This window comes from Nipponia nippon, unplaced genomic scaffold (assembly GCF_047370975.1).
Source record: "Nipponia nippon isolate SJK-2023a ecotype South Korea unplaced genomic scaffold, ASM4737097v1 scaffold_4, whole genome shotgun sequence".
Taxonomy (NCBI): domain Eukaryota; kingdom Metazoa; phylum Chordata; class Aves; order Pelecaniformes; family Threskiornithidae; genus Nipponia; species Nipponia nippon.
In genome coordinates this window covers 42,154,811-42,171,110 of record NW_028262358.1, presented here as the reverse complement: position 1 = coordinate 42,171,110, position 16,300 = coordinate 42,154,811, and the positions used below count along the sequence as shown (strand labels likewise).

General features: G+C 37.0%; 1 long non-coding RNA gene across 2 annotated transcripts; it reads left to right on the top strand.

The window, feature by feature from the left end:
- Positions 1 to 1,434: 1,434 nt before the first annotated feature.
- LOC148053268 (uncharacterized) lies at positions 1,435 to 15,890 on the top strand. Of its 2 annotated transcripts, none has more exons than XR_015708890.1 (3): positions 1,435 to 1,668; positions 8,090 to 8,246; positions 15,119 to 15,890. It is a non-coding gene; the product is annotated as an uncharacterized LOC148053268 (long non-coding RNA). The 2 variants fall into 2 exon arrangements; XR_015708891.1 differs by lacking the exon at positions 1,435 to 1,668 and adding an exon at positions 6,503 to 6,569.
- Positions 15,891 to 16,300: the final 410 nt, after the last annotated feature.

The window sequence follows — 16,300 nt, the reverse complement described above, 5'->3', positions numbered from 1 at the left end:
TATTTAAGTAATGTTTGTTATCATTTAATTACAGCTACTATTGAGATGGAAGGTGTTTAAAAGCTAGTGAAGACTTCAAGACACAGAAGACTGTAAATGCATTTGACAACATCAAAGGACCTGAAATGGGAACAAAAGTCCCTACATATCAGTTTGGCCCCTAATTCTCTACATCAATAACACATGCTGTAGGATGATCATTAATGTCAAAAATGGGTAAATTCTCAAGATTAATGTCTCCCTCAGGAGACAGTGGTTATCCATTCAACCTTATAGGAGGAAAACAGTGCTTTAAACAGAGTCAAGGGGTTGTTTGTTTTCTATACATTTACCAGGACCACCCCTTTGAGTATTTTTGCAATAGCTTTTTACCTAACTATTAAAATGACCAAACTAAGCTTGCCTGTTGCAACCAGGAAATAGAGTCAAATAAGACCAAACCAGATAGAACGAAGTTTGCTTTCCCATCAAGATTACTTCATTTCTAGGATTTCTGGACTTGTTCTACTAAAGAAAGAAACCCACCTGGGATGCTCTCATCCTGTATTCTTGTACTTCTATTCGAAGTCTGTACTCTTGGCAGGCCATTGGTATTGAAACCAGCTCTTAAATATTATGTTTGAAATTCAGGCTTAATTAAATCCCACTTCTGGTTGTTATATTGTAGTGAGGTTTTATCCAATTTGAAGTTGCATCCGCTGAGTGCTCCCCAGCCATTTAGTTTTGGAAAGTGGGACTATGGTGCTGTGCGCAGGTGTGTGGGACAAGAGAACTATCTAATGAGCTGATGAGACTGACAAAAGGAAGAACAAGACATAACAGCAATAGAGTTTAGGCTACACACATGCTAGGCATTTACCCAAGAGAGAGATTTTAAGCATTTCAAAGAGTTCTTGTATTCTGTCTGTGAGATAATTTAATATGGAATTTTATGCCTACATTATTCATATTCTGGGCATATTGATTCCTTTGTGCTTAGAAGTCATTAGCTATATTTTGTTACTTATGGTTTATGAGTCACTAGCTGTAAAAAGGAAAAACTCTATGTGTAAAACCGAGGGGACGCAACCTTAATTCTACTTAAATGAGTTTAACATGTGGCAACAGCACAGGTGTAGGTCATTGAATGTTTTTAAGAATCAGGCCAAAACCATTCCAGCTTATCTATTGGGATGAAATTCTAGAAAGCCAGGAGCCAACATGAAAACTCAAAATGAGATAGAGACAGAAGAAATACAAGCAGCTGAGAAGGAAATGATGGGTTATGAGCTGAGGGGCTGCAGAGTGATTCTCTTCAGTCTCTGCTGATACAGGCATCTCAAGAACAACTTTGGATATGACCTTAACCAAAACCGGTTCCCGCAGCTAATCACAGTATTTTGCAGCCCTACTAGCAGTTATGGTTAGCATGTAAGAGCTTTTTCATTCATCTGTTGTTTGTAAGGTTTTGGTTTTTTGTGTGGTGTTTTTTTTTTTTTATTGTAGGGACTTTGGGAGTGTGTGAAAAAACTCACCCTTATCCACTAGAAAGGATGCAGACTAACTTTGGATGATAAGTAATGAAGAGAAGAAATCAGAGATAGAAGCAAGGTCAAAACCACTAATCTGGGAGTCATTACATCTTAAAGTAGCCAGTTAGGACACTCAAGAAATGAAGGCAGAGATCAGGTGAGATACCAGGTAAATTCTTATGTCTTTCATCAGGACTAGCATGCGACAGGACTGTACAGCATCCTGTGTGGTAACAACCCTAAGCTATGGAGATCTTGTGTCTCCTGACTCTATTGGTTATGTGAGTACAATTAATCATATTTTTAAGTGTTTGTATAACAATATATTTTCCTAGACATATTTAAAAATATTTCAAATTAGCTTGTTAGAAACTTCTAAATTTTTTTTTAAATGTAGAATGAATCTATTCTTTTCTGTATAATCTTGAGATTTAGCTTCAGCACCATAAAGAATATCTCCTTCCACTAACATCTTGCTGAAAAAGCCACTTAGTGGAAGTTTCTCAGGCAATGTATACTGATTGATGCAGAAGAACGATGAGAAAGTCTGGTTTTTGTATTACTTTGAAGGTATCAGTATATCCTTAAAGATCTTCCAGAATAGCACCTGTGGTTTGGAAAAATTGTCTGAAACTCATTGTTTTGAAGGTGCAAAATTTTAATCTCAAACATTTTAAATATTGTAAGAAACTGTTGCCTCTGGTAGAAGAGAAAGAGCCTATGTATTCAAAATTTCTAACAGTAACTCAGATTAAAGTTATTAAATTTGGTTTTGTTTTGACATCTATTAATTATAAAAGGAAACTAACTTTACAGAATGAACTTTTTTTTTTCTTTCAGATAGCTCTTCACAAATGACGTAGTGCAAAAAATATTTTAGTTGTGGATTCCAGCACTCTCTAAGATATTAAGAAAATCACTTTCTGAAATAAGAAAACAAATGTTCTTGTCAGGATGCCATTTGCCTTGTTTATTCAAAATAATAAATTCATTTCACATTAATGAGTGAAATGAGCCAGATGTGTCAGAAGAAAGGTTCATCAGCCAGGGAATGAGCAGAGAGGGAGCCTGAAAACCAGTCTTGATGACTGGTAATTTATGTTCCCATCATTAACTGAATCTATGGGGCTGTCACTCCAGTAAGAAAACACTTTGAAAAGTGTGGAATAATCAACTGCACATTCCAAGTAGGTGCATATGGACTACATGGATAATTACATGTCTCTTGTCAAATGTTAAGACATATGGATATTGATTGACCTGTGATTTTGTTTTTTATTGAAAAACAATTTGAACTGAAAAGCCAAATCTCACTGTCTTGGTCATTAGACAACCATCTGAAACAAAACAAAACAAAAACAGGCTGTTGGTTCTTCCAAACAGTTACCTCTGATTTGTGAACAGAAGGGAAAATAGCTGTGTTAAGTAATAACCTGGCACTCACTTCCCTTCCATTGAGACAGAGTTTCACAGCTGGCAAAAAAATTACTCCCTTGCAACCATGCTTTAGCAAAGAGCTCCTGTTCTGTCTATTTTGGATGAGAGATGGCATATTGAACGTGTCAGGCTTGGACTCTGCACCTTCCTGAAATCTCATCAAAACCTAGTGCCTGAGCAGCTTCGAGTCAGATGCCAGGGGTGACAAAAGGGCCAGCTAACTGCTTGCGGCTGCCCGACTGGCAAGCCGTCACTCTGCTGTCAGAGAGTAATCAATTTGATAGGCCTTGTCATGCAAGAAAAGAAGTGATTATGGAGAGAAAAACAACAAACAGAGCTAGGCTTAGAGCAAAATAATTGGTGCCTTAAGATTTTAAATTAGCATCACATTTGGGCATGTCGCCTTATTACTTGGATAAGATTATGAGCAGAGTGCACCCACTCTGTTCCGGCCTATGCTCACTAGCTTTCTCATGTGGTTTTGGGGTGAGAAATTCTAATATCAGTTCAGATGTGCCACTTAGTTCATTCCTTTGAATTTTGCAGTGACACCACAGGCATCTGATCCTCATTGCCTTAAATAGTTGCTATCACCCACCCACGTGAAGGGAACACAGAGAAAGCATAGATGGCAGCCCAACCAAAATGCTTGCTCTTTGCCTCCACAGACAAGGAAAGGCAGAAGTCTGGTCCCACTGGTGGGAAACTGAAGGTACCAGAAGAGAGAAACTAAGAGCACACTGTGTTCATTCCCTCCTTTCTGCCAAGCAAACATACTGAGGAGCTACTGAAAGCTCTGTGTCAGCGTATGTGTCTGTGGACAACCAAAAAACTATGCTTTCTTTCTTGCTGAATTACTTGAGGTAAGGGAATAGAAAACCTGGGGGATTCTCATTCCTGGAGGATAAAGCATTGATCCAAACAACCAGGTCCAAAATTAGTGTTGTTTACCAACATCTATTAAGCAGGTAGAGTATGTTACTGAAAAAATTGCTAGAAAGTAACAGATGTTTCAATATCACTTAAGTTGAATTCAGTGTTAATAAAACAGCTAATAAGAAAGTGAAATATCAGTAATGTATTTGGGTGGGGGAAATGGTTAGATCCAGCTGACTCAGATGCATCTGGCATGCCGGCACCAGTGCTTGATGGTGATTCTTATGGTCCCGCCTAACTCTCTAAATGTTGAAGATTTCATGAGTAGAGTTTTCCAACCCCCTGATGAGCAGCCATCATCTTGGCAAGGATGAGGCACAAAGATCTCTAAAGATCTACAGATGGCATTTCACTGTTTCCCAGCATTTATGGGCCAACCTTGTAGGTATGCTCAGCACTGTAGAAGTTGCCGTTTTCATTAATTCATTAATTGCTTCCCCATATAACAGCAGAAAAAATAGGTTCAGGTGCCTCCTCAGTTTCTCCTTTATTTCTCAGCTGTGCCCTAACCCATGTGGCTAGGCTAGCTTAACACATGTTAAAGGAGAGCTATTTTGTGAGATGGCTGCCTACTAGATAGCTTAATGGCCAAACACATTACACAGTCCTTGGAGCAGGGATCTGATGCTGTGCCTCCTGTCTTGCTCCATTACTGCTTTTTAAAAATGAGATTGTCTCCCTTTTTTCCTTCCCTTCCTCCCCAGTCCAGTTTCTACATTTCTCCCCAAAAGTGAGAGGTGAAGATTTGAATCTTTTCAGACTGAGGAAAAAGAATCAAGATCCTGGGATGCTTGTTTTTATCTCAGCTGAGTAAAATCACAATGAATTAGCTCAGTTGCTCATAAATGCTCATTTCTCATAAACGGATAGCATTTGCCATGTCCAAAACTACGTTTCACTTTTCAGCTTTACTACAACTTTTATGAGGCTACTCAAAGGCATTATTAGTGCTGTGTGCAGTTTTTCGGAAGCAAAATCTGATATCAAAACATAAGTGTAAGTTATGGGAAGGATGAAAGTAGGTGGATTTCTGCTTAGTAATTCAGTGCTGAAAACAATAAAAGTGATATAAAAGCAAATATCATGTTAAAATGTTGCTCTTTACCAGCTAGGAGGAAAGTATTTTCAAACGCATATATTGTCTACATAATAAGCTCTGGTGGACTTCATTAAAATAGGTATCTTCTATAAATAAAATACGAGATTTGTCTGTGATTCCAACCACGCAATTTCAATATTTGTGATGCTCTGAAGTAGAATTAAAAGTAGACTGTCCCTGCTGAACATATAAATAATGGATTCTGAGCAAAACCTTTTCTGCAGTGTTAATCATATCCAAAACCACTGGTTGCATTAGAGCTAATTCAAAAATGCATTTTATATATAACACTTAGGAAACTGTCTCATGCTCTTGCTATATGCCTTTGTGTAGCCAAGGAAAAGCAAATATCATTCTTAATAATACTACATGCTGATGCTGGGGGGTGTGTTATTTATTTAATTTAATGAGTTAATTATTTTTTTCCCCCACGCAGGGTCATGTGTTTACTAGCAAATCCGGAGATAATAAGTTTTTCAAAAATCTCAAGATCTGCATCTTTTAAATCAGTCAGGTTTTCAGACTTCTTTTCAAATACAGATAAATAGAATAGCATTATATAAATGTACCAAGCATGAGACAAAAATTTGCATTTTCATTGATCTCAGGTGAAAATAAAGTGTTTAGTCTCTTGAAATTTTGTGAGGTACTGGGATTACTCAGGCTGGGAGATACTGTGCAGAAGCCTGTTTATCTTTAACACCCATGATTTTAATCTGTTTTTTTTTTTCTGTGTAATCAGTTGTTCATACAATATAACTTTTGGTGGAGGCAGCCAAATGTTTTATTTGGTCTCTGAACAGATGGATTGTCTCTCATTTGGTGGATGTCTCTTATTTGATTCAAGGAAGTTAGAGAAGGAAGGGGAGGCTGAACAGTGTGTGATTGTATATCAGTTTTAACAAAACAAACTTTCTATAAAACTCCCTAATTGCAGTGAAATCATTGGTATTTGAAGCACCCTTAGTAGATAATGGAATGTAGTCCACTGTTCTACTGTCTGAACTTTAAACTGGATTTTGAAGAATTATAGAGCATGCCGTAAAGAACCACAAAGGACATTTCAGGGAAGAAGAAAATACTATCTACTTCATTACCAAAGAGCATACTGGAAAGGGACTTACAAGTAGGGTAAGCAGCATATAAGTGTGTCCATAAAGTGAGGCATAAATATTCATAAGAAAAGCCAAGGCCAATTAACAACGAAATGCAGACTACTGGTTCTCAATCCAGCACACTGTTTCATAAAGGGACACAGAGCAGACACCCATTTCCATGAGCTTTGATGGCTGAATTATCTATCCTTTTAAAACAGATTTTTTTTTTTTTAGAGGAATTTCTTGGTATCATTTAACAGCAAGAACTATTTTGAATGGATGGCCTAGACAGGCAGTGATCTCTATTTCATTTTTATACACATATAGCATGACAGAGAGAGTAAAATACGCCTAAAAAAATCACGAATATGACAAAGTTTGATTACTGATCCCTTTTTCCTTCTACAGAGCATTTTTAAATCCTTCCACATCAATTCAACCACTTCAGTTTTGAATACCTAATGATGGTCATAGATGTTTTACTATAAGGTAAACACTGCATTTGAACTTCTAACCGATTCCTCAAGTTTTGGAGCTATCTTTGTTGACTTCATGTTAGGTATCCTTTTGGTCTGCTCCACAGCATGATATATGAGGTTTGAACTTAACTTTTTTTTTCTGTTAGAATTCAGTGGCATTTGGAGACCTCATTCTTCTAGGTTTTTTTGCATAGTTTTGTCTGAAGTAATAATGGCTAAAATACATGAAGTCTTGAGTCTTACTCTCTAAGTCTGTTGTCTTTTTTCCTCTAAGTGTTACTAAAGTGGAGTTACTCTTCTAATGGCCTCTTTGTTTACTTCAAATAATCTTTATTTATACTTTTCTCTTTCTGTTTGATTTTAATATTAATGTTTCCTCCATGTTTATGTCTCTGTATAGCACATATCTATTTCTAGTAATATGAATTTCTAGTACTATGATTTTTGTCCTCCAAGACCCTTGATTTTTCTATACTTATCTCTATCTTTTTAATGACATAATCCACTTTAATATATAACAACTTTATGTACTTTGAAAGACTAATATTCCAGCATAAATCTGCATCACCATGAACCCTAATTTTGTTACTCTAGTTTCTCTTGTGTTTTTTGCCTTGCTTTCTTGTCTCCATCTCTCCAATTAAAACTGTCTGTGGTTTGTTTCAAGAAAGAGTTATAAGGGTGATCCAGGGAAAACTCTTCATTTAGCCATTAGATTTATTAGGCAATCCCAGCAGTCACTAAGGAAGAAAAATTTACTATGTTCTTTTACAGGCTGGTCAAAAACAAAGTGATCAAAAATTCATCATCAAAACTTGCTCCCTGGTTTAGAAGACAGCGTTGAAACAAGTGGAAATATATTGCAGCCCGAGAACTTTCAAATACAACCCTTGCCACAAGGGGAGTCTTGATTACCTAGGTACCATTTGTACCCAGCACCGTACCTTCCTGAAGGTGCCTTTTGAAGCCAGGGCTTCACAGACCCACCCATCAGCCCATGCATCCTAGTAGGTGTTCAGACGCACTCATCTGTCTTTCGAGAAAGGCGAAACACAAGGCAGCTGCTAGAAGTCAGAGAAGCCAAATGATATTAAAAGTCTAGCCCACACAAGTGTTTAAACACTGGAATTAATACGAAAGATGCTGACAGGCTCTTTTTATCAGTCACCTTTTAAACTTGTGTAATTGGGATCACCACAACAGAATGATATTAATATGTAGAGGAGGTAATATTAAAGAGAACAGATGTGATCAGAATTGAATTTGTGAAGCCTGTTTTATCCGTGAGGACCAATGTACTGTAGTTGAATTTGTGAAGCCTGTTTTATCCGTGAGGACCAATGTACTGTAGTTGAAGCATGAAGTACCCATGCCCCAGGAGTTATGTAGTATCATGAATCCATTTAAGTGGCATGTGGGCTAAAAAAGTCAAGAAACTCTAACCTAAATCACCCAAAAGTTCTCACCAACTTAAAATGCATGAATCGGCAGTAGATGTAAGCAATGTGACCTCATTTTCATTCCTCACAGTGCTGGGTGCTTTCCCCAAAACAGAAAAGGGACTAAAGCCCTTCTGTACCCTCCACATATTCCTCTGGATCCAGAGACCTCCCAGGCTGCAGCGTGGCATGAAACAAGTTGCTGGAGGACTGGCCTCAGCAGGTCTTCCATCACCCTCCAGGGAGAGGTAAGGCCTTTCCACCCATGTGTCCATCTGAAAAGACAGGTCTGGTATTAGGCTGTTACACTTGGAGCAAGTATGTAATATTTTAGAATTATTATCAGACGCACAAGTGAGATGATAGATACTCATTTTGGGTGCCACAGCAACTTTTCCAGACATTTAAAAATAATTATTGTGACTCTTTATTAGGACAACTAAATTTTTTTTTTTTTTCAAATTACCATAAGAAATTTTGATGGTAATAAATTTCTTTAATGAACAAAGTTCATTATCACTGCAAAGTTGCCATCTGTTGAGGTGCTTTTTAAAAGTATTTTGTCACAAATTATAAATCCCTGATAAGCTTTCTAATATTAAATTGTATTGTGAAATATATTGGCTTTCTAGAGGATATATATAAGGAACAAGGTCTCATATTTTACAATGAAATACAAATTTCAAATAAAGCTGTAATATTTTTCCCTTTCCTGATGAATAGTAAGTATGGGCTGCACGGTTTTATTGTTGTCTTTTGGGTGGACAAGAAAAATAGGAGTCAGGAAGAAACAGGAAAAAAGTAATAAGGAAAAAACCCCACTATTTATTCAAAGAGATTAAATTAGAAACTAATTCAAACTTTATTAATCTCATTTGGGAAACTCTCACTGGCTTTAGTATTTTTTGGATCCAGCTCTTAAATTAAGTAATTAATATTTTGAATCACACTGATTCTAAATACCATATAATTTATATTTAGGTATTCTTCTGACTTCCAGAGCATTAGGGAAAACTGCCGTGAGTAGAATTGCCTACAGTTCATCCGAGACAGTGTGCTGTTTTATCGTCAAAGCACAAATCTTGTTTTATTTGACTGCCTGCAAACAGGTTGCCTCGAGGTAATTAAATGAAACAGTAGTTGAAGGCAAAGTGGTCAGACCTTTCATTCTCTTAAAGAACTAGAACATTTTAACCAAGTGGGTTACAGTTTCTGTCTTCCAGTATTATAGGGAGTATAGCCAGTTTATCCTGATACTCAGAATAGTTTGTTCAGATTCTCAGTAACAAATGTAACAGAGAAAATACATCATGAGTCTCTAAGGCTGTGGGTGCCTCTGTCGAAGCGGGGAGGTTTCGTTTCATGAAGTTTCGTGAGGTTCATACTTTCATACTTTCCCCAAAGTACCTGCCTTTAGCAATTCTAAATGAAAACCCAAGCAATCTATTAGTAATGTTCAGTAGCTATAAAGTCACTCTTACAGTGTCAGTGACACATTTAGACGCATTTGAAATGAAAAATGACCCAGAAGTGCAATACTCACTATCTGTGCAAATTGAATCTCTCCTAGTGCCTTTCTTCGAATGCTGTGCTTTAGGGTTCACACCCCAGGCCCAGCTACACAGTGCCTTTGCTCCACGATATTTCTGGAAGAGGACTGTGATAATGGAAATGATGGCCTTTGCCACGGAAAAATATAGGAATTGGTGATTATTTTGTTCAGGGCAATAAGAAAACCTTGCGCTTAGAGACTACTGCTCTGGATTCTTAATATCATTTAGTGGTCAGCCCTGTCTGTTAAGTCCTGCCTAAAATAAGTGTTGGTACAGATGTAGATAGCTCCCAGAGGGAGCTTGGGAAAGTAATAAAAATGTTAAGTGCAGAATACATTCCTTGTGACTAAGAAGAATATGGAGTTACACGATAGAAGAGTAGAGGAGCTGCCCATTGCTGTGGCTGTACACATAGAAGCCAACAGGAGACTAAGGGAGAATGCGTTGCCTGGGACCGCGGAGCATCATCCCCCTATCAGTGATAGGGATGGTCTTTTAGTCCCCTTCTATTCCCTGCTCCCTGTCACTAGCTTCTGCACTTGCCAGAAGAGATATAAATCTATATAGACTCACAGACAAAGCACAATATCCTTTTCCATCTCTGTGGCTATCTGTATGTAGCTTTCTAGTATCACTTCCCAAATACTCTGTATATCTGGGAAGGAAGTTCTTGTATTCTACAAATGTTTGGAATTTAAAATTGATTCTTATTCCAGAAGAAAATTAATGGAAAGTTTATGAGATGCTCTTCTGCAGTCATTTTGATTGAGGGTTAATAATGACATGAGCACTACAGCTGGAAGAAGAAGAGGGATTGCATACTATGCTGTGTGATTACAGAGTTAGCAGAATTAATTTCAAGTGCCTGTGTCAAAAGATATTTAAGCTGGTACTACAAAAGATAATTAGTCCAAAAAGGGCAGCCGAGAGAGGACAATTCCAGAGAAGCCGATAACCTAGACAGTACCTGTGACACAACATGAGCCTGCGGTCCTCCAGTGTTTGTTTGAGACAATTGGCTATACCAGAGATTTTTCTCCTGCTTTTTCCTGACTGAAAGTATTTCTGATCAAAACTGTTTTAGGTTCTGGTGGTACTTGCCTTCCATCTCCTACCTTTAACTCCCCCCAAAGTATAACTGAAGAAATTAATCCTAACCTGTTCATTTGACACACAGATATTTTTGTGCAGATTCAAGTCTTGAGCATAAATTTTCCTGTACCTGTTTTCCTTGAATTTGTTTATAATTCATAAATAAGCATTTGTGACTACGCAATCCACTGATAAAACACATTCTCAGAGATTGCAGTAATTATTAATGGTCCGGTGAGGAAACTAGCAAGGGAAGTGCTCAGTGCCTCCCTGAAGTTGTATTGTTTCTGCTGATGATGTTCCACGAGCAAACATCTTCAGAAAGAGTTATTCAGCTTTCTCTGTCCTCTCTGCTTTTCTGAGTCAGCTTAATCTGTTCTGACACAAGTACTTTATTATTCATTTAGAACTATGTAAAACTCATCACCTATCAAAAAAACCATCAATTCTAAGCATCGTCTCTTACTGTTTATTTCAAAGGTTTTTTCAGCTTTCGTATCATTTTGTTAATGGCATCTACTTTTCTTGTTCTTTTTAACTAGGGGTCTCTGAATTTTTGGTGTTGTTGGATATATTTACTGGAAAATGTTTTCCCTTATCCAACCATGATCCGAAAACTTATCCCATGAAACCTGGAAAAAAGAAATCAGGGATTCACTCATTTAGCTGCAGAGCTTACAGTAGTCATCCTGCAGCAATGATTCTCCCTTCCCTATATGCTCTGGGCCACAGACAAGAGAGTCCAGTTTCAGGTGTTTATTTTCTTTTTTCCAAGTCCTCTACGGACTTGGATAGTGCTCTCTGCTGACAGACTGTCTGCTGCGATAACTATGTTCTTTGCAAACAGCAGAAATGTCAGACAATAAACTGAGGCTCATCAGCATAAAAGGCATAACCTAGGATCTCTTCTCAACAAGAAAACATCCAGCATCGTGACTGCTGAATGAACTGAGTCCTTTCTTGAGTTTAAATATAAAACAGATTTAAAAAAGCCCTAAACTGCAGTTCTAGCAGCTTACAGATGAGAAATGAGAGAAAAGACAAGAGAAGAAATTTGTCTTTTAAACTCCAGACACAGTAAGATACCCATCTATCATGGTCTTACATGTTTATACCAATGACTCCTGATTTTCGAAGATATCAGAAGACCAGGATCCCAGTACATTAGTAACCATATCTCTGTTATTACCCATTTCAGACCATGAAGCAAATCTGATGTTATCCGAATCTATTTTATCCTCTGGCCTCCCACATCCTGTCATGTTTTAATGGCTTTTGTTTCTTCACTGATGTCTTTGTTTATGCTCACAGCCACGTCCCAGGAAGTTTATTACCAATTCATGGCCGAGGTTGAATTTCTATCTCTAGAGAAGCAAGACTCTTAAATGTAATTAGCATTCAAATAGGCCAATTATTTTATACTTGTGTATGCAATAAGATTTTTCCAACATTCAAAATGAACTAAATGCTTCAGTTCTCAGCTATAAGGCAAAAAGATTAGTGACAGTTGTACTGTGAATGTAAAAATTAAACCATCATTAGTACAGCTGAATCAATTAAGTGTGACATTGTGACAACTTTAGTGTGCATATATTATGCAAATGCATAAAGCATAACCTTTCCTCACTGCTTAGAATTTACTAAAATAAAAATATTCTGCTCTGGTTAGACTAAAATAGTGAACAAATTCAGAGCACTGTGAATTGCTGATTAACCAATACTTTCCTCTGTAACCTTTTGTTCTTTAATTTTTAAACTAAGAGATTGCATATTTAAGAAGGGGGAGGTGACTAAGAAGATCCATGTATATAAATTACAGTCAAATCCCTTCCTGTCAGAGACTTTTAATTTTTTCCTGAAAGATTCTTGGTGTGTGTGTGCTTGGCATGCAATATTCTTGATCCACAGATAACACTGGAAAACAATCCAAGAAACAGTTCTCTTATTCAAAGTTTTGCAGCACCATCATATTCATGTTTTTGCTGTTGCTCTGACTGCAAGTACCATACTGTCATATCCCATGCTTACAGTCAGATAATTTATTTTCATTGTCAGTGTACCTTTGGATATTCTTTTTTCAACTCATCCATCTTAAGACTACCTTTTCAGAAGAAATCTGCATATGTTAAAGCAATTTGAAATACTAATATAAATAAGGAATAATGCTGAAGTCTAATAAAACTTCCTATCTCTTTATCACTCATGCTTTTATATACTCCTCCTTTCCAGAATCATGTATTTTGTTTAGAGCTAACATTGAAGTCAGGGACACTGAAATCTTATAAATTGTTGTTTTGACAAAAACTAATTTCTTTGTTCTGTTGAAGAACCTCGTTAATATCATGATGTTGTAGTGAGTGAGCAAGGATACCACTATAGTGTAAATCTCTTTTTTTTTTCTTTTCCTACTGTCATAATTTTTACAAACAAAAAATCAATTTAGCTGAATCTTTCATGCATAGTATTTAAAAAATTTTAAGTTTGTTCAAATAATTGTAAATGTTAAAGCTTCTTAGTGAGAAATCATCAAATCAGTGTGCACAAAGCCATGACTATAGTCTTCCTGTAGCACTTCTGTGAAGTATCTCTTACTGCAATCAGTCCATAGCATAGCAAGGAGGTAAGGTTATTCATAAATGCTAACTAGCTGAATGAGGACAAAGTCTGTAGGATCCTGTGCAGCCCCTGGAGAGACACATCATCCTCCTGAGGTAATTCAGTGCAGCTAACCTAGGCTCCGGTTCTGATAGACCCCCCAGGAAAGCCAGCTTTTTTTGCCCGTGATATTAGAAGACAACTACAAATATTAGCTGCACTGTGGAAAAGTAAATGTCCTGGTTTCAGCTGGGATAGAGTTAGTTTTCTTCTTAGTAGCTGGTGGAGCGCTGTGTTTTGGATTTAGGATGAGAATAATGTTGATAACGCACTGATGTTTTGGTTCTTGCTGAGCAGAGTTTACACTAGTCAAGGACTTTTCAGCTTCTTGTGCTCTGCCAGGTGCACAAGAAGCTGGGAGGGAACATAGCTAGGACAGCTGACCCAGACTGGCCAAAGGGCTATTCCATACCATATGACGTCATGCTCAGTATATAAGCTGGGGGAAGAAGAAGGAAGGGGGGGACGTTCGACGTGATGGCGTTTGTCTTCCCAAGTAACCGTTACGCGTGATGGAGCCCTGCTTTCCTGAGGATGGCTGAACACCTGCCTGCCGATGGGAAGTAGTGAATGAATTCCTTGCTTTGCTTTGCTTGCGTGCGTGGCTTTTGCTTTGCCCATCGAACTGTCTTTGTCTCAGCCCATGAGTTTTCTCACTTTTGCTCTTCCGATTCTCTCCCCCATCCCACCGGGGGGGAGTGAGCGAGCGGCTGTGTGGTGCTTGGTTGCTGGCTGGGGTTAAACCACGAAAGTAAGCTAATGTGAATAACTCCTTTGATGGTTATCACGAACAAGAGACCTTATGTTAACTGTTAATATCTTTCCTTATGTTAACTGTTAATATCTTTCCAAACTATAATTCTCCAAAATAATCCCAAAAGCACAAAACCATTGTAAAGAATAATCTGAGGGTTTTTTTGTATTGGGGTGTGTGTGTTGGTTGGTTGGTTGTTTTTCTGTGTGTGTTTTCTCCCCAGGGAAATGCAATCCAGGGAAGTGAAAGCAAGATATAAAAAGCAAATTCTGATGCAAATTTCAGTCAAGAAACCAGTGACATGTATCTATACTTATCTGTTTAGTAATTGAAATAAATACATAAAAGAAAAACTGTGAAGTTTAAATTTAAGAAAGGCTGCTACTCTGCGTATTTACCCTGTTATACATAGATATGTATGCACATGTTATGTTAGATTTAGTAGAAAAATTGTACATATGCTTGCATACATTTGGGAAAATATTACTCAGTGAACTCCTGCTTTATCAAAGAGATTGATCTATTTGTTTTGTGCAAACCATCGCCCATTTAAAGCTTCATTGATTTTCTGTACTATTAGTTATTCCATTTGATTAGTAAAATACTATGTAATATTCATGGCTCATAAGTCATTTCTCAAATGTTAACCATGAAATTTATCAGTATTTTCTTTTCCCATGTAACTCTGGCTCAGTCAACTTTTGAAGACATGATTTTTAATACACTGTAATGCTTATCTTTACCATCTTGACATTAATTGGGACTTCTGCTTTGCATGAATGTCTTGCTTTATTGTCTTGCATAAGTTTGACTGTTGATTTATAAGTTAGAGTGCATTCTTCATAGAGGAGAAGAGCATATTTACATGAAAGCTTTTAGCAGACCATATCCACATCTTTAGTACGTTTACCCCAGTATATGTCAGGAATCAAATGTTTTACATTTTGTGGGTAGATAAAACTTCTGAAATTGAACCAGTGTAAATAAAAGCAGAATTTAACACACTATATTTTCCAGATTAGAAATATAATGCTAAATTCAGAGCTTCCTTTTTATTTTGCTATAGGTCTGGACTAATGGACTTCAGTTGCCACTGTCCTCAAGGAATCAAAAGGACAGCAGATATCAGCATGGACTATAGAAATAAACACCTACCTCTGGACGTGCAAGTTGAGATGAATCAAAATAATTGCTATACCAGCATTATGTTGCTGAATATGTACCACATGTTACAACAGAATTTCCAAGAACACAAAATCTGGAAAACTGAACACCTTAATTCCAGTGAGTGGTAAATGCTAATGTGCATTTTTAAAACTCAACCAAGTATAATTCAGCTATGAAAGAGACTGCTCTAAGGTAGTAATAAATTTATTTCTACAACACCTACATTAATTTGTCTATTCTTATCTAAACCTGAAAACCAGATAGGAAACGAATACAACACCACCTTAAAATAATAGTTTGCAGCACTATTAATATATTTGCATATATCCTCTCTAATTAAAGTAAGAAATAATTATTAGACATAGCAGTGGGAATCTAGATTGTTTTCAGACATGTATAGTATGGTAAATGAGGAATAAAGGGGCCTCTTTTGGAAGTAATCGCAACTGTTTTTACAGGTATACAAATCACTGAGCGTATGTGAAAGCTAGTACGTGTAATCCTACCTAACATACCTGAAAATAAAGGACAAAAATAATAAAATTGAATTAAGATATTTAAAAATGACAAAAATTAAAATATTTCCTCATTGGATCCAGGTTCATTTTTTATCCTGGAAACTTTATACCAAGGAATATGACATCTCTAAGGAATTCTTTTGGCTCTTACACACTACCAGTCCCATGTTACTCCATGACCAAGTGTGATAAACATTTTATCACAAAAGTCAGGTAACAAAAAGAGTTACCTTGCCACAAAACTGCATTTTGTAGGCTGTACTGCAGAGCTGTTGAAGAACTTAATGCTTACACCTTCAGCTGGTTTGCTGAAACAATTATTTAGTTATTAACATCTGTGCAATCGCCTCTCAATTTTCCTCTCGTTTAGGAGGATTTGATCTGCTTTGCTGTACTGCATATTTAAAAGTTAACTGCATAGGCTTTGGTTGCCATGGACCACCGAAACGGTGCTTCAGAAATGCCAAATATTGACATCGTAGATGAGTTGTGATCATTACAGTCTAGTGAAGACTGTATTATAAGGTGATATGATAACAAGGAAAGAATTTCCCCTAGGTCTA